Here is a 21,460-nt window from a genome sequence, read left to right as displayed (position 1 = left end):
TATCAAAAACTCACTTTTTACGACATTCAGCACCGTGCCGGTTTTGTCGCGAAACTTCAATAGGTCATAACTTCTTCGTTATAACTCGGATTTTGGTATTCTTTATATCCCCGAAATCCTTGTTTTGACCACTACAACTTTATGTAAAGATATCGGGCTTATCTCACACTTTAATTTTGACGCTTATTTTTATTTTTAATTAATTAAACCCTAATAATTAAGCATAAAACACATAATTCACATAAAATTCACATAATTCCTTTTCATTTCTTCTAAATGAGTTACAAAGTTTAACCTAGACCATTATGTCAATATTAATGCCTAGCCTAGAAACACGGGCGTTACAGTGTGCATATTATCTGTATACTTGCTATCTATGTTGGATGAACGATGTTATATATGTTTTAAATGATTTAAACTGTATATGTATTTTATATCTACAAAATGTGTTGGGTAAAACATGGGTAGATGAAATAGTTGCTGTGTGATAACACGATGAAAGACATTAATGTTGACAGTGATCCAGTCATCTAGTGGAGTATAGATGACGACCACAGACTATACTAGACAGTCCAGTGGAACGCTAGCAGGCTCATAACCTGTAGGTGTTTTTGAACTAGGTGCTCATTAGGTATTTTTGAACTGAGCGTGTTCACTAGGTATTTTGAACTGAGTATGTTCACTATGTATTTTTGAACTGAGTGTGTTCACTAGATATTTTTGAACTAGGTGTGTTCACTAGGTATTTTTGAACTGAGTGTGTTCACTAGGTATTTTGAACTGAGTGTGTTCACTAGGTATTTTTGAACTAAGTGTGCTCACTAGTTAATTTTGAACTAAGTGTTTACCAGATGTTTTGGACTACATGTTCACCAATTGTAATCTATAAACCTTGGTAATGATGGACTTCGTGCCAATTCCTTAGGATGATCCTTAGGAATAAAGGAACGAGGAATAACTGATTCTTAGGGTAGATCCTTAAGAGTAAGGAAGATAACGGGGATGGGTAATGGGGTTGATTGTTTGATGTTTAAACATAATAATTATATTATTGTGGGTTGAAAACCCTATGTATTCACCAGGTTTCCCAACCTGACCCACTCAGTTTACTAGTATCATAGGTGACAATGTGAAGTTACATTACAATGAGAGATTCAGGAGATATAGATCACTAGTGTAAATGAATGTATGTTCTGTTTATGCTTATGTTTCTGTATTGACGATGACATCCCAAAATTTTTTAAAATGAATAAAAATACATTTCTTCGGAAATGTTTTGATAATGAAATTATCATGTTTTTTTGGGAACAAATTCCGCAACGTTTTTATTAAAAGAGATACTCTGATTTTTATAAAGTTAAACAAAATCGGTCTTTTCTGGCCGTGAAAATGGGGATGTCACAGTTGGTATCAGAGCATTAGTTTAAGCGAACTAGAAATATGGATTTATTTCTAGACTTAAACTTAGAATGCTAAGAAATGACTGTGAGGAGTGTGTCTTAAGTAATACACCTGAATAGACAGAAGCACTAGCTTATTTAATGAAAAATGCCTTACATGCTTTTATCTGCTAAATGATTTATGATATGCATTATATGATTGGATCTATGGTCTATTGCCGACCAGATCTGGAAACTTTATGTGTTCAGGTTTCTAAACGTTTAATTACGGTATTAGAACTGGCATATAATTTTCGGAGAAATAAGGGGATTTATACGTCAATTATAGATAAAATCTTTCCTATCTTAATTCTCGTCATTACACACCGACCGTCTGATTTGGTGTATAGATCGAAATGGCAAGAACCCGAAGTGGAGTCGGGAACACAAATGGAAATAGGAATCAACAACCCCCAGTGATTTAACAAATACCTGTTGTAGTAACCGCACCTGAGCCAATCACAATTGCCGGGTACAAGCGATGATCCAAATGATGTTGGATCGTCAAATGGAGGAAACAAGGCATTTACTTCAACAAAATCGATAGGAGCTTACGATGCCTATTGAATAGCCGAAGCTGAATGATGGACAGTTAGAAGGAGGGAACTACAGTGGGATGGTTGGTCAAGCTAACCCACCGGTAGTTAGAAGAAACAATCAGGATGGAGGAAATGATGAACATGGATGCAAGTACAAGGATTTCATGGCATCCAAACCCCCGAGTCTTTATGGAAGCCCATCACTGGTCGAAGTTATGGACTGGACCTCCGAGATGGAGACAATGTTTTAGAGTTGCGAGTGTAGCAACAAACAGAAGACCGCCCTTGCGGTCCGTCTGTTAAAGTTTGGAGTACTGAGCTGGTGGAAGCTACTAGCTAACACGATGCCCAAGGGAGAAGCAAGCAAGATGTATTGGGAAGATTTCCTAGTGCAGTTAAAGATGCAGTACTGCTCTGAGCAGGATCTTCTGGAGATCAACAATGAATTCTAGACTCTGAAGAAGGGGAGGATGAGTGTCACCGAGTATGCTGCAAATTTTACGGAGAAGATGAAGCTCGTTCCTTATCTAGTTCCAACTGAGCTCTCCAAGGTCAACAAGTTTGCCCATGGATTACCAGCGGACTTTGGTCCAATGGTCAAGCAAGCGACCACTCTGAAAGCCACCATCTGGGCTATTAAGAATGTGGATACCCAGTTAAGAAAGAAGGGTTTGGAGAGAGCTGAAGTTGGTGAGAAAAGGAAGCATGAAGGTTCTTCAAGGCCCAAAAAGGAAAGAAAATTCCCGAAGTCTGGAGGAGGAGGAGTTAACTATCTTTAATAGTTCGAGAATTTGGTTTGACCAACACAGGGTTTTGAGTTTGATTTACCAATGGAGTTTGAAAAATAAATAAACAAACTCATGAACTTGAATGAAATGCACAGATTTAACACACGAAAGAGGTATGCCTTAAATATATTAAACATATGGTTGCGTTACATCTGAAGTTAGAAAATTTTGACCTTTTTAAAGGTCTCCGATTACAGGAAGTTAAAGAAGGTAAGACTTTTTGCTGATGGTCCTATTCTATATCAAAATTTTGGGATTCGGCAAGCACTACTTACGACGTAGGTTGCGCTTGGAGCTTGACTCCGCATCCGATTGCCTTGCTTCCATAAGACGCCTATCAAAGGTGGCTTGCTGTTCCCTCATCTCCGAGAGGGCTGCAATCATTTATGCTTGGAATGCGTCGGCGCGAAGTTGGGTGTCATCCTGCAACCTATCCAGTCGGCGGATATCGGAAGTGTGCACCTGTACTTCCATGTTGACTTCACAAATCCGGCTTGCTTGAACCCCAGATTGATAGGACTAGTTGGCTAGCTTGTCCACCATGACTGGGAGTGCTCGATCGGATGAACCTCCGCCGCGGACATCGTAGAAGTCTCGACACATGTCGTAGGGAGGACGTATCCCTTGTTGTTGGCTCCAATGGTGGAGGTGACTTTCCCAAACGGGAGTTGGTCCCTGAAAGTTTCTCCTAACAGCAGGAGGTTGAGCGGCTGATGGGTTGATTACCTCTGGTTCTGAGTCTGTCCCAGAGTCATCCCCTTCATCCAACTTGATAGGTTCTTCATCCTCTTCGGGATCTTCTTCGACCCATCCCCCGTTACCTTGGTTGAGATAGTAGGGGTCTCCGTGTGGAATGAATCCAGCCATTTGACTATACGAGAATAGGGTTATAGGGATTGAACAAAACTTGAAACATGTAAAACTAAGCATGTCGATTAAACTATTGCATGTACCAAATACTCCTATAGTATTTAAATTTGTATGTTTGATACTAATGTTTATTTTGGTAAGTTTTGACTTGTTGCTCACTACGACCATTCCTCGACATACGTTAGTCTAATTTCGGATAAATATAGTTGATTAGGCTATATTCGTCCCAAATCCGATTACATATTTTGAGGTCTAATCGTAGTGTCCAACTTGTCTTAATACTTCTTGTATAGTTCTAACCATGAAAAATATATTGTTGTATGCATGGGTTTGTACTTTTACGACCCAAAATAATCTAAATTAAATGAAACGAGGTTTTAGGTGTAAAAATGTTTTGTCAGAGAGTTTTAGTCGCTTATGCATTTATAGATTGTATATCTTATGTGGTTCGATATACTTAGTTCACTATAAACAATGCTCTCATACCAATCTGTCACACCACCAAACCAGAACGGCGGAATCGTTCGAGGCGGATGACTTCATGTAGTATCGAAACAGTTGAATACATAGTAAAGAAAGTAAACACAACCAACATATATATAATTGAAAAAGTTACATCATTTGTAGGTATTACATGTTCCAAAATATCAATTACAATACGTTGTCAAAAGATTTGTTTAGACGCCAAAGCATCCCTTCTGCAAAAGCTGAAGTTTACCTGTATTATTGAATCCCTAAGAAATACAAGTAGATTTGAAAGAGCAGATCATCATTTAAGCTGGTGAGTTCATAAGTATTTAATGTCACTGTTTGAATAAAATCAAATGAAATTTGTTTGTAGATGTTCGAAAGACTCCTAGAAAATCCAATATTTCCTACTAGTATAAAAGTAGTCTTCTATAAAGACTCGACTGTTTTGAAGGTTTGCTTTTAGAAATCCAATATCCGTTCATAAGTGTGTGGTAGTTTAAAAGTTCCAAAACTAAAATGCAATCGTGTTTTTCATGCCTAGAGTAGTAGATTTGTGTAACTATAAAATCACTAATGCATTTGATAACCCTGTAAATCAATGAGTTCTTAATACTCCATGTGAGTTTTATAACCATACTAATGACCCAGACTGCCTGTAACAAAGTTCTTCAGGCGTTGGAATGTTATGACGTTTGTCACCCCAGGCCTGCCGGCCTAGCTGTAGCTAACAGCTTAGGTGCAGGATTGTCAATCTCGTATAGATCTATACACGAGTATCACGCTCCCCCTACAAGGGATTTTGGTATATAATACAGGACTTAAAATGAATACTTGAAAGTACGTGAAATGTATCACAAAACTTAGTACAAAACAGATTTACGTATGAAAATATCCATTTTTTCTTGTGTATGAAAGTATCTCTTTGATATAGTGTTTCTAGTATGTAAATGTTCATGAATTTCTCGTAAACTATACCTATTATAGTTTTTCAAAGTGTGTGTTTCGTTTGTATAGTAAACCCTAGTGTAATGCTCCCTTGTTATGAAGAGTATAACATTTAAAGTTACATAAGTGATCACATATACTTAAAGTATAAATAAAGTGTTTGATTCGTATATACATATATCAACATGTGTTATTTCCAAAAGACAAGATGTTATCGAGAATATATATATTGCATACGCAAGTTCCTATGTAGTAGTTATGAATCACATATGATTCACTTGATAAAAAGAATATGTAGTGGAACTTTATGTTACACACGATAATAACCGTGTGTTTACTTGTATTTCCCCCCTTAAAAGTGTATAAAAAGCATTGATAAACATTTGAAAGTGTAGTTTATAGGGGTATGAACTCACCTGATTGATTGGAGAAAATGAGATGATAATCGAGCAGAACTTCGACTTGGAAGAGTTGATTTTCTTGGGATTCTCGGGAATCTCAGGAATCTCGGGAGTGTAGAACCTTCCTTCGGAACTTGAGTGTGAAAACCGGGGCTTCAGGAGGGCTTCGGGAGCTTAACCGCATAGTTTCGGCACGAGAGATGGAAGAATGGAGCACCTAAACCCGGCACCCCAAGAGTTCTATTTATAGGGCTCATTTTTGGGTGCCATGTCGTGGCAAAGGGTTGGCCACATCGTGGTGGTCAAATCATATCTCCTTTCGTTGATTGGACACCCTCAGTCACTTGCCGGGTCGCGGCAAACTGTGCAACGTCGTGGCAGACCTTACAGCCTCGAATTTTGGACCCCGAACTTGTAAAATTCGTAACTTTCGTGTACGATCTCCGTTTTCGACGTTCTTTATATGCACGTGTAGCTGAAAATATGATCTACAACTCTAGTTTAGACTTCGTCGGATAATTTTGACTTTATTTTTAATTATTTATTTTTAACGGGCCGGGACATGAAAAGTCTGTTAAAAATCCATAACTTCTTCATCCGATGTCCGTTTTCGTCAGACTTTTCGCTGTTGCGCTACTATTGTTGAGACCTTCGATTCTCATTTAGGTTGTTTTGGTCAAAAGTCTCTCGAGCTCTATTTCGAGTTTTTAGCTGTCTACTGCTATATCCGGATCTTGGAAAAATCATAACTTCCTCATACGAAGTCAGATTTGGACGTTCTTTTTATGTACGCTCACGGTTTAATGTTATCTACAACTTTCATTTAGATACTTAAGGCTAAAAACTATTGTATTGAAACTTCGCGTTTTTCGTTTAATCGGTGTTGTCGGTTTTGTAGGAAATCTTAGAATGGTCATAACTTCTTCGTTATAACTCGGATTTTAGTGTTCTTAGTATTTCTATAAACCTTGACACATTATCTAGCATAATAGATATCCCTATAGAGAATTTTGCACATTTTATTTTCGAAGTTAATTTCATTATTTCAAAAGTAGTTACAATACTTGACTTTTTAGGTCATTACATAGAGTCGAAATATCGAGTTGTCACATCTGAATTTTATTTGAGAAATTCTTCTTTTCATTGATTCAAATGGCTAATCTCAACGTAAACATGGTGATGAACTTCACGAATCTTCTTGGATCTTCAACTAAGATCCCGATGTTAATCCATGAATACTATGATCAATGAGCTGATCGAATGTAGGATTACCTTAACGGTATCAATGAGGATCTCTAAAGATTGATCGAGTCTAGACCTTATCGTGAAAATATGGTTCAAGTTGTTGGTAATGCCAGAGTAGCTAAAGACATGATTACACAAGGGAATAAGAAGAAAGCTAATGAAAAGAAGTGTCTCCATGAATTGCGAACAACTCTTCCTCCTGTCGTCTACAACTATGTTTGTGGATGCAAAGATGCTAAGGAAATCTAGGATACTTCGAACGGAAAGTATCAAGATTATGAGAGGAAGAAGAAAAGATCAGTGACAAAGTGTTTGTCTGAACTTGCATATTACAAGCAAAAGAAAAACGAAAATATCGAGGTGTACTATAACAGGATGAATGCTTTAATCTTCAAGTGCAATCGGTATGGAGTTATTCGTCCAACTTTGGAATTCAACCTCAATTTCATTTATGGACTCAGAAAAGAATGGCGTAAGATCTATTTGATGATCAAGACACAAGATAATTTTGATACATATTTGTTATCGAATTTTTACAATATTCTAAAGATGCATGAATCAGAGGTAATGGAAATTGTTGAAGAAAATAAGTTGAACTATGGTGGTCCAATGGAGTTGGTGTCTAAAAAAAATGTGATAGAAGATGAGTCAGAAAATGTTGCGAAAGAAGATGAAGAGGGTTTCTCCTTAACTCATACGATGAAGATGTTGCATATTACTCAAACAACAGGGTGAAAAAGTTTTTCAAAAATCCACTGAGTGGAAATTTCAAAAACAGTCTGGAGAAAATAACAATGTCGAATGTTGGTGGAAATCAGAATGTGATGGCGAAAGTTGAGAAGAAAGAGGAAGAGAAGAAGACTGAGGTGAAACTGAAAGGAGATTTGGCTTACAGCTGCAATTAATGTAATGGCCACTACCACTTGGCTAAGGATTGCATGTTGAGAAAGAAATAAGAGAAGAAAGAGAAAGTAAAGGATGAAGGATGAAGCCTATTATGCGAAAAGGATTGAGGAAGTTCGTGCTCAGACAAAGAATCTTTTGCTAATGACCAAAGGAAGTGATGATAGAGATGGTACTTATCAAATATGATCTTCCAGATCTGATGACGAGGAAATGCGTTGTCCTACTCATGGTGTGTTATTCACAAAATATGAGGAAGGTGGATCTGGGGAGAAGAGCTTGTTTGGGAAAGTTGTAGTAGACAGTGATGAGGAATTGGAGGAGAATGCAAAAGATAAGGGAAATTATGAAGAAGATGTGGAGACCACTGGAAGGTGTTTTGTTTCAACTACCCCAAAATCTCCAATGACTGCCAAGGTGCATGATCTTCTTGTTTCCTTTAATATCCCTTTAAATTCTTATCATGTTGTTTTATGCGATTTTGGGGAAACTTTCTCTTATTTGAATGATATGTTGATTTCGATGGGTAGTGACACCGAAAAATCTAAGGCATCTCTGTATGAAGCACGAAATAGGTTGGAAGAGAAGAAAAATATGATAAAATGTTTAGAAATTAAGATAACTAATATCATGTATGATAGGGAAGATATTAGAATGGACAGTAAGATGTTAGTCAAACAGGCTAACATTTATTGTAATACTGTAAAACACTTGTATGCTAAATTGACTGAGCTTTATCATTATGTGGATGTTTGTGTTGAACAACATAGGAAGTTGCTTCCTTCCATTACTTTCAAAAGAGAGTTAGTTGATGAGACTACTTTCGACTGTGAGAGTAAAATAGCTGACTATGCCACCATTCCTAATGATTCGTATGCTTGTGGTGTTGTTAACATAAATTCTTGTTTAAATGCTGATGAACTTGTTGATATCGTGAATGAGACTTTGACTAAAAAAAAAATCAAAATTTTGACAAGACCGAGAATTCGACACAAAATACTCAACAAAATTTTGTTGATATCGAAGATGACTCTCACAATATTAGTGATTATGGAACATGAATGTGTTGATTGCTAGAAATTGTTATTTATTAATGTCACTTCGTTAGATAATGAAAAAGATAATGTTGACTCAAAAGTGAAGCTAAACGATGAGTCTTCTTCGACAACCAAAACTTATGATTCTCAAAAAGAGAAAGTTATTGTCGAGGATATTACAAACAACGAAAGTGATAATGATGATGATTCTTGTGAGACGGAAATTCCTCGAGTTGTGGAAGCTCAAGTATATGATGATACATAGGAACTCTCAAAAGTTTTGAATAACAAAGGAAATCATTACTTGGAACTGAATACATTTCTTTATCCATCGTCCATTAAGGGTTTTCCCAACCAAGTGTTTATAATGAAAGGGAATGCTGATAAATATGATTCAAAAATAAACGATTTGTTGAAAGAGGACAATCAAAATGTGACTAATGAAGGTTTTTACTCAAATTAGATTACGAAGGAAAACAAGTTAAATAAAAGATCACATGTTTTTTAATGACACAAGAGTAAAAAAACTTTTTCCAAAGAAAATGAAAAATGAAAGTCCCTAAAATTATTTGTGTATCAATCAGATCCAATTGATAGTGCGGAATCCCAATCAATTGGATGATGTCAGATCAATATAGAAGAGAAGGAGAAGAAGAAGATTATGAATCTAATGATGTATTGATGATATAAATTATGCTCCTTACAATAGATTCTCTCTCACACACACTTCTTCTCTAGTTTCTCTCTCTTCTCTAGCCTTCTCTCTTCTCTTTTTCTCAACCGTACACTCCCACATGCACTCCTCTATTTATATGGACCTCCAGTCATACACATGTGTACAGCCGCACACCCTGTGTACGGCCGTACACACAAACCGCAAACACATACAACATTACATAAAAATATATTTTCCTAGAAAAGCAAAGTATAAACCATATTTTTGACCCAACAATCTCCCCCTTGGTTTATAGCTTTCTTTTCTAATTGGCCCAACAAACTCTCCCTAAAAAGTAGCTGGCTTTTTCTTGTTAATATTCATGGGAGCTTGGCTTCAACATTAATCTTCAAATTTCTTCACAGCATCAAGATAAACATATGAATCTTCAATAAATGAATTCATCTTGAGCAGTTGGGTTTTTCTTCAAAATTTGACATTGAACGCATGTTGGGTGAGGAGGCTTCTTGAAAAGATTCTTGAAAGAGAGCTCTTTCAGCTTGAGAATCTTCAGGGAGAACATCAGAGAGAAATAATCTTCTGGATCACTTCAGCAGGTTTAAGATAGCAGCAGACTGATTGAGGAGACTTCAATGCAATCCGTTACATAATCTTCAATTTTAGCTTCACCTTGCTTCTGGGGTTGAAAGATTGAATGATGGAAGAATAGTCTTCATTTCTTGCTCCTTCGAATGAGAATTCTTCGATGCTCACGGATGAAGCCTTAGCTCAGAAGATCTTCAATACAGTCTCTACGAGTCTCATCTACGCCTGAAATCACTTTTCAAGACAAAACAAAACTAAAAGAAAAATTAGCACACACAAAAAAATATTTTTGGATTTTTGATATTTTATGAACAAGAAATAAAACAGAAATAACACTATTTTTGGATTTTAAAATTTTTCTGATTTTCCTTTGATTTTTTTTTGATTTTTGAATTTTTTTTGATTTTTTTTAAATTTTTAATTCTCCCCTAATATTTAAATTAGAAGAAACTATGACAAATTTAACAAAAATAAAAATGATATCTAACTTTAAGAGAGATTTGGGATCAAAGTTTTTAGACAGCCTTTATCCAGTTATCGGTACCTTTCATATTCACATCTTTGTCTGGTCGATCGTTGGTATTGTTGTCCACTTAAACACGAAAAATTGTGACAAATTTAGGACATACTATTTGTTACAAGACAGGTGAACTTAAGTTCCTAAAAATTATATCTGATCCTAATTTCTTAGATACTATATCTTAAGGACTATTCATCTTACGACGACCAGGGATATTGTTATCTACCTAAATTGAGCAGCGAGATCTATAGACAATCTGTATGTGTTCAATTTTAAGTGTACTAGAACGTGTTTCCCGCTTCCTGATATGCCCCAGCCATCAAGAACTTCCAGAGTACTCCTTACACCGGGTGAGCAGACAACCATTCAGAGAGAAAATAGATTTAGAATTCTATTACTTATTATTTATTTCTTCAGAGGGGTTGAGAAGTAGAAGGTTGCATATGCTGTGTACCAGGTCGGATTAGAAGTCGCGCAGAGGAGACAACATATGGCTAACAGATAAGAAGTCTTTCACATATATATAACCTGTAGAGAAATAGAGTTGCATATGTTGTGTACCAAGTCGGATTGGAAGTCGTGCAAAGGAGACAACATATGACTAACAGACGGAAAGAAAGAAAATGATATTCTATAGACCTAATTTATCGGAATTTACTAGTCGCTCCATCCAACTGGAATTAAGGACAAAATCCGCACATTGAGGAAAAGTTAAACCACGGTTCCAAGTACGGGTTCAATTAATGTGACGAGTAGATTCCCATATATATCTCCCTGCTCAACCTATCCGAGCGTCGTATTGTCAGGCTGAACGGATCTAACTAGGTCAAGATTTTTCAAGTCTATAAATTTCCTAAGTTCAACTCTCCCTAGTCAAGTCCATTTAAAAAAAATTTCGTGCCTACCGACGCATCAAACCAGAGCATAGACCCTTCAACTTCGGGTACGTTACGTAGACTCAGGTTGCCTATTATCACATAATCATATCACTTCCCAGAACATCTCCCTCAAGCAACACATTTCGTAACCAACACTTTTTTTTTGATTATCTGATTTTCTAATGTTTTTGGATTTTAAAAATTTTCTAATTTTTGTTTTCTTTTTATTTCTCCCCCTAAATTTGTGCATAAGAGAGAAACGAAAGTAAATGCACAAATTTAAACTATCCTAAAACAAAAATTAGTCTTTAAAGTGAACCAGGTTAAGAAAAACTCAGGAGTATAGAGAAGAAAATGCAAACCGTAAGTCACTGATTAAATTTGCATCCAGAAGGTCTGAGAACAGCACGCATAAACTCAGAACATATCCGAAAATTCTTCATGTCATTAAGCACAAACCCCGTGAGTGATCTCTTCCTTTCTTCCTTTCCCACAATGGACACATACTCTCAAACAAATGTCTGAATGTTGTACAGTTGAGAGATGTCCCCTATCAAGTGCCAGGAACAGCCACTACCAACAAACCGAAGTCTGATGATATGCCTCCATAGTTGCTCCGACACAGAGCGGGATCAGTTGGCCTTTGGAACCCAGTCCATTTTGAAACTGGGTCGACCTTTGTCATCCTTGCACGGTACTCTCTCCCATGACATATCCTGTTTATCACAAACATAAGATGAAGAAATATTAGAGTCATTAGTTGATTTGGGAGAGTGATCCTTTGGAACCCATTTGTAGTTGCGTTTAACCCATTTCTTTTTCGATCTGATGGGTGGTTCAGCACTTGATTTTGAAGTTGATATCGGCCGTTGAGATGACTTTGATTTTGGCTTCAAGAGAGCATCTCTTGGATTTGGCTTCTTGGCCGAAATTTCCTTCTTGACCTTGGGATTTAGATTCTTGGCCTTGTGGGTTGAACTCTTGCCCTTGTAGGATTGATTTTTGGCCTTCGTGGCATTCCAGTCGCTATTGTCTGAATGTGGCCTCGAAGGGTTTCTTTTGGGGTATCTCCATCTTAGCGTTTTCTGCCAGCCATGTGCATAGTAGGGAACGTATGCGCGATTTGGACAATTTCTGGCAATGTGTCCAGGTGTTCCACAGTGAAAACATGTCTTTTTTCTTCACTGTGGAGTTGTTTCTTCCTGCCCCTGCTGGCGTGTCCATGCCTTGTCTCTTGTTGTTCCCACATGTACACTTGCAACAACAACTCTGTTGCGTTGGAATTGGTGGCCTGTATTTCTCAACGGCAGGTTGATCAGAAGAAGTTGAGTTCGAAGCAACAGATTCAGAGTTCAAGGAGATGTTGGTTTGTTCAATGGTGTTCTCCTTGTTCTCATCCTCTGCTACTTTACCTGCACATAAAGTAGAAGCATTAGTATCTTCAAATTGAATACCTCCTAACACAAATCCAGCTGGTTTGCCATATCAATGATGTGCCTCCCTGCCGATTTCGTCATGTGTCATAGGGATGGATGTGTAGTTATGATTGAAAGGTGGAGGAACACTATCATACCCTAGACCCTTGTTGTGATTTTCTTTAAATTTTAATTGGTTTTCATATAAGGACTTGACTGTCTTACTTGACGCAGTGTAATTTTTGAAACTAGCATCTGTTTTTCCACACTTTATTTTCAAAGCATCAAGTTCATCAGTTACAACATCAAGTTTTTTCTTAATGTGATCATAATTTTCACACTTGTTGTAATCTTCTTGTAATTCCGGAAATCCTTGATTTTTGTTTCTAATTGAGCTTTTAACGGTTTCTGACCTTTCCTAAGAGTATAGCCTTCGTATTTGTGGTTCTAATTTTCTCTTTTTAATAAATCAATTTGTTCGCGAAGAAATTTAATCGTAGCTTTACAAGATGGAGTACATGAAACTTCATTTACCGGAATTGATGTGGAAGTCATTTTTTTAAAATTTTTTTTTAATTAATTTTTTTTTGTTTTTTCTTTTAATTGCCCTTTGACTTAATAACCGAGAAAGTCAACCTTAAAAGTCAAATTAAAAAAAATCAAACTTAAAAGTCAAACTTGAAAAGTCAAATTGAAAAGCTAAATTGGAAAAATTAAAAGTCAAACGAGAAAGTCAAAGGTCAAACTTGAAAGTCAAAGTCAAAATTTTAAAGTAAAAAGTCAAAAATTAAAATAAAAATTTTTGGGTTGAAAAAGAAATTTAAAAATAAAAGGAATTGATTTTTGGGTTTAAAATTGCCAATTTTCGAAAGTTGGAACCGAGAAGCACTTGTTTTGAACTAAATTTCGAAGCATTACTTAATCTACCAACTTAGATCAGCTGGAAAGGGCTCTTTGTTGTTTAACCAAAGCATCCAGGTTCGAATCTTGCAGCCCTCGGTTTCCCTTTTTGATTATTTTCTGATTGCTTCTATATGTATAAAGGATAAAAACGGAAGGTATGAATCAACAGTCAGCTTAGCCGAGTTGGTAAGGCGAGTTGCTTTGTTTGGAGGAGACCTGGGTTTGATCCCCGCAACTCCAAAATGATTTGTATTTTTTTAGATGCGAAGCGATGCAAGGAAGCTGCTGCGAGGATGGCTGCGATGCAAGGACGAGGACGAGGACCGCACACCGAGACCGAGCCGCACACTCCGAGGCGTACACCGTGACCGCACACGTCCGAGCAGCACACCGAGACGCGCACACCGAGGCTGCTGAGCCGCACACACTGAGCCGCACTCCTTCAACCAGCAGCACACCTTCAACTGGGCCACACACCTTCAACAGATTCGCGAAAAAAACGACGTTTTTCACCCTTTTTTGCTCGAAAACTCGATCAAAAACTCGTTTTTATGAAAAATGCAAAGAAATAACCCCCCTTATTTTTGCGAGATCTATCGAAAAATGCTATTGTCTTTTCAAAATAAGATCAAATAAGCTCCAGATCTGACAAAAAAAGATTGATACAACCAAGCTCTGATACCAATTGAAAGTCCCCAAAATTGCTTGTGTATCAATCAGATCCAATTGATGGTGCGGAATCCCGATCAATTGGATGATGTCAGATCAATATAGAAGAGAAGGAGAAGAAGAAGATTATGAATCTAATGATGTATTGATGATATGAATTATGCTCCCTACAATAGATTCTCTCTCACAACCAAAGCAAATAACAACAGTAGAGGAAGAGATTAAAGTATGATGTCTATCGTGCTTAGTTTCTACAAATATATTTCCAATTAAACACAAACATGGACCAAGGTTTAATCAACTCTACCATCACAACAATACTAAAAAGATCAAATAAGGGTTGTTAACAATGCAAGAAGACGCATACTGGCTTTATACATAATACCAAACCAAATCCTCCTACACCCTTTCTTCCATTAATTACATTTACAGCTAGCTCATTCAGCATTATGGGATTGATCATGCTCGATGAAATCCAACGCCTCTTCCATGGTGACAACATTGACACGACTAACACAGTTTTTATATGTGACACCATAAATCTTGTCAACAACTTTCACCAATTCAGACCTAAACGTTGTTGTGATGAACTGTGTGTTTGCCATATCAGCCAAACGCTGAACCATATTTCCGACTGCTGTTCGGTATTGAGGGTCAAGTGCAGCATCGATTTCGTCAAAGAGGTAAAAGGGAGCAGGATCGCATCGTTGTATGGCAAATATGAGAGCTAATGCTACCACGGTTTTTTGGCCTCCAGATAACTGCTTCATGGACTGTGTGTCGCCTTGTCCAGTGAAAGAAACCTTCACTTTCACTCCAATGTATTTTTCAACGCGTCCCTCTCTATCAGATAGAGGCCCATCCTCATCATAGTCATTATCAACAGGATCACCATCCTTCTTCTTCATCATGATCAAAATCCCTTGACCACCTTGGAAAAGTTCAGAAAATACTTCTCGAAAATGTTTAGCCACACCTTTAAATGTCCGTTCTATAGATTCATCCTTACGTTGATCCAGCACTGATATAAGCTCTTTGATTTTCTCATCACCAGCATCAAGTTCTTGTTGTCATTTTTGAAGCTCTTCTCTTTGATCTGTAAAGTTTGCATATTGATCACGTGCTTTCTTATTTACATGACTAAACTGCTTTAACTGCTCGTTGCACTTGTGCAACATTTTATATAGTTCCTTTATGCTCTTCTTCTTGTGCATTTCAAAGGCATCTGATTATAATGGACCCAATTCTCTGATTTTCTTGTTGAACTCTTCTTGTTTTGCAAGTAAAATGTTTTTTCTACTAATAAGTTGTTTTGCTCTTTTATCTTCATTTTGGCGTGTCTTTTCATACTCCTCCAAACAAGCCTTTGAATCAGCCTTCTTCTTGTTGATTTTCTTAAGTTCCTTGTTGCGATCATCTATGCTTTCAGAAACTCTTTTGAGGTGTTTTTTCACTTCTTCAACAGCCATTTTTGCCTCTAGAAGCTCCTGCTTCTTTGCATCAACTTCACCATTTATATTATCAGCTTCTTGAGACTGTTGAACTGCCTCTAGTTCTTGTCTCCTTCTAACAAGATTTTTTGATAGATTCGTCTCAAGCTCTGCTTTTCTTGTTTCAATCTCTACTCGGGTAGCTCTATTGGCTACAAGCCTTTCTTTAAGTTCTGCTATTTCAGGATTCAAACATGAGAGCAGAGTCTTTTCCTCTGGGCTTAAATGATCAACAAGTTCTGTTCTCATTTCATCTCTTTTCATTTCAATTTGATCTCTCAAAAACTTAACAGTTTTAATACAAGATTGAGAACAACCGAATTCACTAACCTTAGATTTGACTGGTTCAGGAGTGGTCTGAACCATGAATGCAAACTGCAAATTCATCATCTCCTCCTTTGGATCTGCTTCCATTTCTTTACTTGCATGCTTGACTTGAGTAAGGTTTTCCTTTTCAGGTTCCGAAATGTTTAGGGCCTGAACTTGATCTTCCCAGTTGAACGATTGAGCTACCATTGCCATGTTTGTAGACTGATTGTTTGAAGATGATCCTCTGTTGTTGCTGTGAACGTAAGTTACTGGCACCATGGTTCTTTCGGAGTTTTCTCGCTGATTTGGTTTTGGACATTCCCTTGCAAAGTGTCCTGGTTCATGACAATTATAACAACGTAACTTTCCTTTGCTAAAACCCATCTTTTTATCTGAATTTACACCCTAATTATTCTTTCCAGTCTTTTTTGAGAATTGTTTAGCCCTGAATACTGCCATTGCCATTTGCCAAGTAATATCCATCTCTTCCATATCTTCAGGATGGATTTGATCAAGATCAGTGAATGAAAGTTGTGGAGAGAGCTCTCCAGCAATAAAGGCATTGTAGCAGTTCACCAACCCAGTAGCTAAAGCCATATTTTCCTCCTTTTCTTTTGTAACTGAACTTTGGGAACCAATTCCATGAGATTGAACTGAAACATCTGTGGAGGGGAAAACACTAGATCCAACTTGAGATATGTTTTGAGGGATTTGAGTGTGTTGCATTTTAGGTATGATGTATGGTGTGTTTTGATGGATTGCATGAGGTTGAACTTGGGGAATCAAGTTTTGAGTATTTTGATGAGTGGTGAAGCTTGACAAAGCGGTGTTGTTATTTTAAAGTCCAAGATTGGCTGTAGAGTACGAATTAACATGGTTGATTTCTCTTTGTTTATCATCAAGATCGCAAGCTTTGATGATTGCCATTGTTTCAGACAAGCTTAAACGGTTCAGGTCTTTTTGCACTCGCACACTGCAGACTCGATGTATGTGGCTATTATTACAAAAAGGCCTTCAAAAAGGCCTGGTCCACTCTCCGAGCCTTGGCACGTCTGGTCCGCCCTCTCGGGGCCTACAGCCTATCCGGACCGCTCGCTGGGCCTTCGGAACAACCGGTCCGCCCTGGGTATCTTGGCCTACAGCACAAAGCAGGACCCGCCTCAACCCATCTCCAGTCCAAACAACCATGTGCACATAAACATACAATCATACAACAGTTCACAGTCAACAAGCCGATCAGACAGATCACATAGCATATCATCATCCTAACCAGGATACCGACCTAACCGGTCACTAGCATAGCATCACCCTACCTCTCAGGATACCGATCTCAATCGAGTCTCTAACATATACCATCCTAGCTATTAGGATGCAAACATATCAAAGCCATAACATAGCAACAAATACCTGGATCTCAATCCGATAAGGGCCGGCCTTGGTGCCTTAGACCCTGTTGATATAGTGAGGATAACTCACCTCGCGAATGCCGATACTCTAAACTGAAGAAGCAGACTCTCGAATTGCCAACTCACCGCAAATCCCGAACTAACCATCATAACAAAATAAACATCAGGGAAAGCATACATCCACTTATCGGGCCATGGCCAAAGTCCAAATCTTATACAAAGTCCAACATTGGCCCAATTTACCAAATTGGGCCCACCTCACCAAATTGGCCTAGATCTAATGTCCATAACAATAATTGGGCCCAAAATACTCTATCCATAAATTCCCAGACTTGGCCCAATAACCAACTGTCCACCAACGGCCCAAACTCAAAGCCCAAAAATGAAAGTCCAACAGGAGGAGTACGTTGGGTGTACCCTCCTTGTTACACTGGGCGTACAGCAATGAATACGCGAATGAGGATCGGGGCTTTGGCCCGCTACGTGGGGCGTACTCTAAGGCTACTCGGGGCGTAACCCTGATGCTCAACAAATCCACATAATGACTTAATGGTTTAAGCTCTTAAGCCCAAACTTCAGATCCTTAAGCCAAAAATGATTAGAACTCATAAAGTCTCAGACTTTATCACTTGGGACGTCCTTAAGCTCTTAATCCATTAAGACCTATATATCTCACACATGGAACAACTACAGCCCTTGGGACCTCATTTTTCTCACTCAAGACCTCCCCAAAGGTCTGAAAGGACATATAATCTTGACCAAATCGAATATGCAACAAGGTGAGGACTTTTGGGACAAGAATGGGGACAAAGATTTAAAATACATAGATCTATACAATATGAAGGTCAAGCAAGAAGCTTTATACCTCAAACAAGCCCCAAAGGATGGTATCTCTTCAGATCTACAAGCTCCAATCGTTCCTCTTCTTCCTTGACAACTTCTCTTTTCTCCTTCAAGCCTTTCTTTTGCCAAAATAAGCTTTCCAAGGTCAAACACACCCAAATAATGGAGGGAATATGAGATCTAGGGTTTTCTGAGGTTAAGGATGAGCATAAGGAGGCTAAGGGGTGAACCAACATGTTCCTTATATAGTGGCTGGCCCTAAAATAGGGTTTGGGGTTTCTGTGAGTATGCTGGGCGTACCTCCCTGTTACGCTGGGCGTACTCACCCGGCCACCCGCAACTTATCGCTCCCTTACGCTGGGCGTACCCAGCCAGACTTCACCAATAATTGCATGCATGTCATGCATGCATGGGGCCCTTTTCCCACTTATACCACAACGAGCTATAAACAATGATCAACTTCAAAACACCACAACTCCTCTAATCTAAACCCGATCCTAAATAACTTTACATTCACATGGGGTGACGAGAAGCCCAATGCTTCTAACACATATGCCAGCCCGAAACCTTCTTGGATGAAACTCATTTCTCACAAAAGGACCAGAATTAACCTTCCTCTTAAATCTCAGGGACTCATAATTAAACGAGTCTTGGATCAGTTCTAGCTAGTTATTTTAATCTCAAGAACGTATTGTATGATGCTTTTGGTGAAAAAGTCAAAGCCCTCTTCCACCGGCCTCATGGAGTAGTTGATCCTCCTTCTGCTCAATCACCTCCTGCAACTGATGATCTACCTGTTGACCCACCTGCTCCAAGAACAACTACCATTGTCGACAGATTTGAAAAAGAACCAGAAGGAAGCAGAGCCAGAATCACAATTAAACAGGGTAAAAGGACTGTGACTGCAAATCAACGCGAAGGACTTCTATTCATGAAAAATACAAATGAGAATCACAAAGAAAAAGACCCTGCTCTAACTGTAACAGATTTGAAAAAGAGAAAGTTTGGCGATGAGTATGGTGACAGATCTGGTATCCGTATGTGGGCTTTCGATCCAGAAACGAATTTGTGGGTGGTTAAGCGAAACTCAGACCAACTTGTAACGACCGAAAAATTCCAACCAGTTTAAAATTTTCAAAACAATCCGATTCCATTAAAATTATTACAAAAAGGTTTTCAATACAATTTATTTAAAGTATTCCCAGAATCACATCAAAACCAAAAACATGAGGAGCGGTACGATCACGCCTTTGCCTTGCCACGGTCTCCTGAAGAACCTGAAAAACATAAAAACACAACTGTAATCCCGAAAGCTTAGTGAGATATCCCCAAAATACCAACCACATATACCATACACGCATAACATGCCAAAACATATCCGATCACAGAATAGCCATGCACTTCGGGTCTACTGTGTGACTGGTCCGCCGCACCGGCCAACAGTCCACCTGGTCCACCCTCCGAGTCTAGCCACATACATCGAGTCTGCAGTGTGATTGGTTCGCCCGCACCGGGCCTTCAATTTTGTTTATCATCAAGATCGCAAGCTTTGATGATTGCCGCACACACAAGTGCAGCCGAACACAGCCACAATATTACATATTATATTATAGAAAAAAAATATTTTCCTAGAAAAGCAAAGTATAAACCATATTTTTGACCCAACAATAAGAAATCGAAAAAAGTTTGGGTTGTGAAAACAAAAAATCCAATGTCCAAAGTAAAACTGAAGAAAACTGTGAGGAGTCTTTCCCCAATGATTCTAGTAATCAAAAGGTGAAAGTTCATTATTTCAAAAAGAAGGTAAAATCAGTTTCACATGAAGTACCTTTCAAAAATCAAAATGAAAAATTTCATAATCAAGATAAAAAGGTTGAGAAATCTAATATGAAAAATGAAATTTCTGGAAAGAAAGCACGAAACAAGGCTTTTTGGAAGAAACAAAAAGAGATTCAAAAGACAAATTTTCTGAAATATAAGAATAATCAAAATCCTAAAAAGAAGTTTTCACAAACATCAAAAATCCATACTTCAAAAGAGTCTTCTCAAAGTAATTTGAAAAATATAAAAAGAAATGTTGGTAATAAAAGTGGCTTTTCGCCAAAAATGAAAGTTGTTCAAAAAGCGAATGAGAAAAAGAATGTCAAAATTTCAAATCTTATTCAATAGAATGTTCAAGAAAGTTTTCATCAAAATTATGTTGAGAAAAATGTTCAAAAGGCGAATGGTTTTCAAAATAATGGAATGAAACCACAAAATCGCTTTCAGAACAATAGTCAAATGATTTTTTTTCTCAAAATCGAAAAGTTTTTCAAAAGGATTCTCATTTTGGTTATCAAAATCGATACCAAAATCACTTCCAAAAATGACCAAAAAAGCGATCATCACAAATGAATTATACAAAAATGATAAATGTTGCAAAGAAAATATCCAATTCAAACCTGATGGTCCAAAATTTCCAAATCCTTATTTGAAGCAAAAGTCAAATGTATCTTTCGTCAAAGGAAAAAATGACACAAAAATTTTTAATCATTGGTTGGTGGGAAAAGGAAGATAATTTCAGTAAAAAAAAGTATTCTCAAGAACAAGTCCAAGAGGATTATGAGAATTACTTGAATGAATTCTAGAATGGAAGTAAGTCTTCTAAAGAATCAGTGTCGAAAGTGTCAAAATGGAAAGAATTTAAAGCAAGGAAAGTTGAAGTTTCTCAAGGAAAGGTTGAAAAAGAGAAACTCAAAGTTGAAACTTCGTCATTGCATGATTACATATCAATGCCTAAAGCTGACGAAATTGACTTAATTGACAAAATTAACACAAAAGTTTGAAATTGGATCTTTAGTTCTTCATTGCACACTACATTCTAAGCTAATGTACAAGGACCTAAAAGTTCTTAGGTACATAAATCTCTCTAATTAATTGCAGGTACTATATGACGAGAAATATAACGAAAACTGGTATATCGATAGATGCTTGCGTCACATGATTGGACGAAAGGAGAATTTGAGAGATTTTCGCAAGTTAAAGAATGTTGGAGTAGTAAAGTTTGGAAACAACCAAAAGTGCAAGGTCAAGGGATATGGGAAAGTTACAAATGGAAAGTTCAATGTGAGACGAGTAGCTTATGTTGA

At 37.6% G+C, this 21,460-nt stretch overlaps 1 pseudogene; it reads right to left on the bottom strand.

Moving 5' to 3' along the window:
* Window positions 1-14,652: 14,652 nt before the first annotated feature.
* On the bottom strand, window positions 14,653-16,048 carry LOC111898862 (structural maintenance of chromosomes protein 3-like; annotated as a pseudogene).
* Window positions 16,049-21,460: the final 5,412 nt, after the last annotated feature.

This window comes from Lactuca sativa, chromosome 6, assembly GCF_002870075.4.
Source record: "Lactuca sativa cultivar Salinas chromosome 6, Lsat_Salinas_v11, whole genome shotgun sequence".
In the NCBI taxonomy this organism is placed as follows: domain Eukaryota; kingdom Viridiplantae; phylum Streptophyta; class Magnoliopsida; order Asterales; family Asteraceae; genus Lactuca; species Lactuca sativa.
Note: the sequence above shows the minus strand (reverse complement) of the source record. Positions and strands in the feature narration are given on the sequence as shown.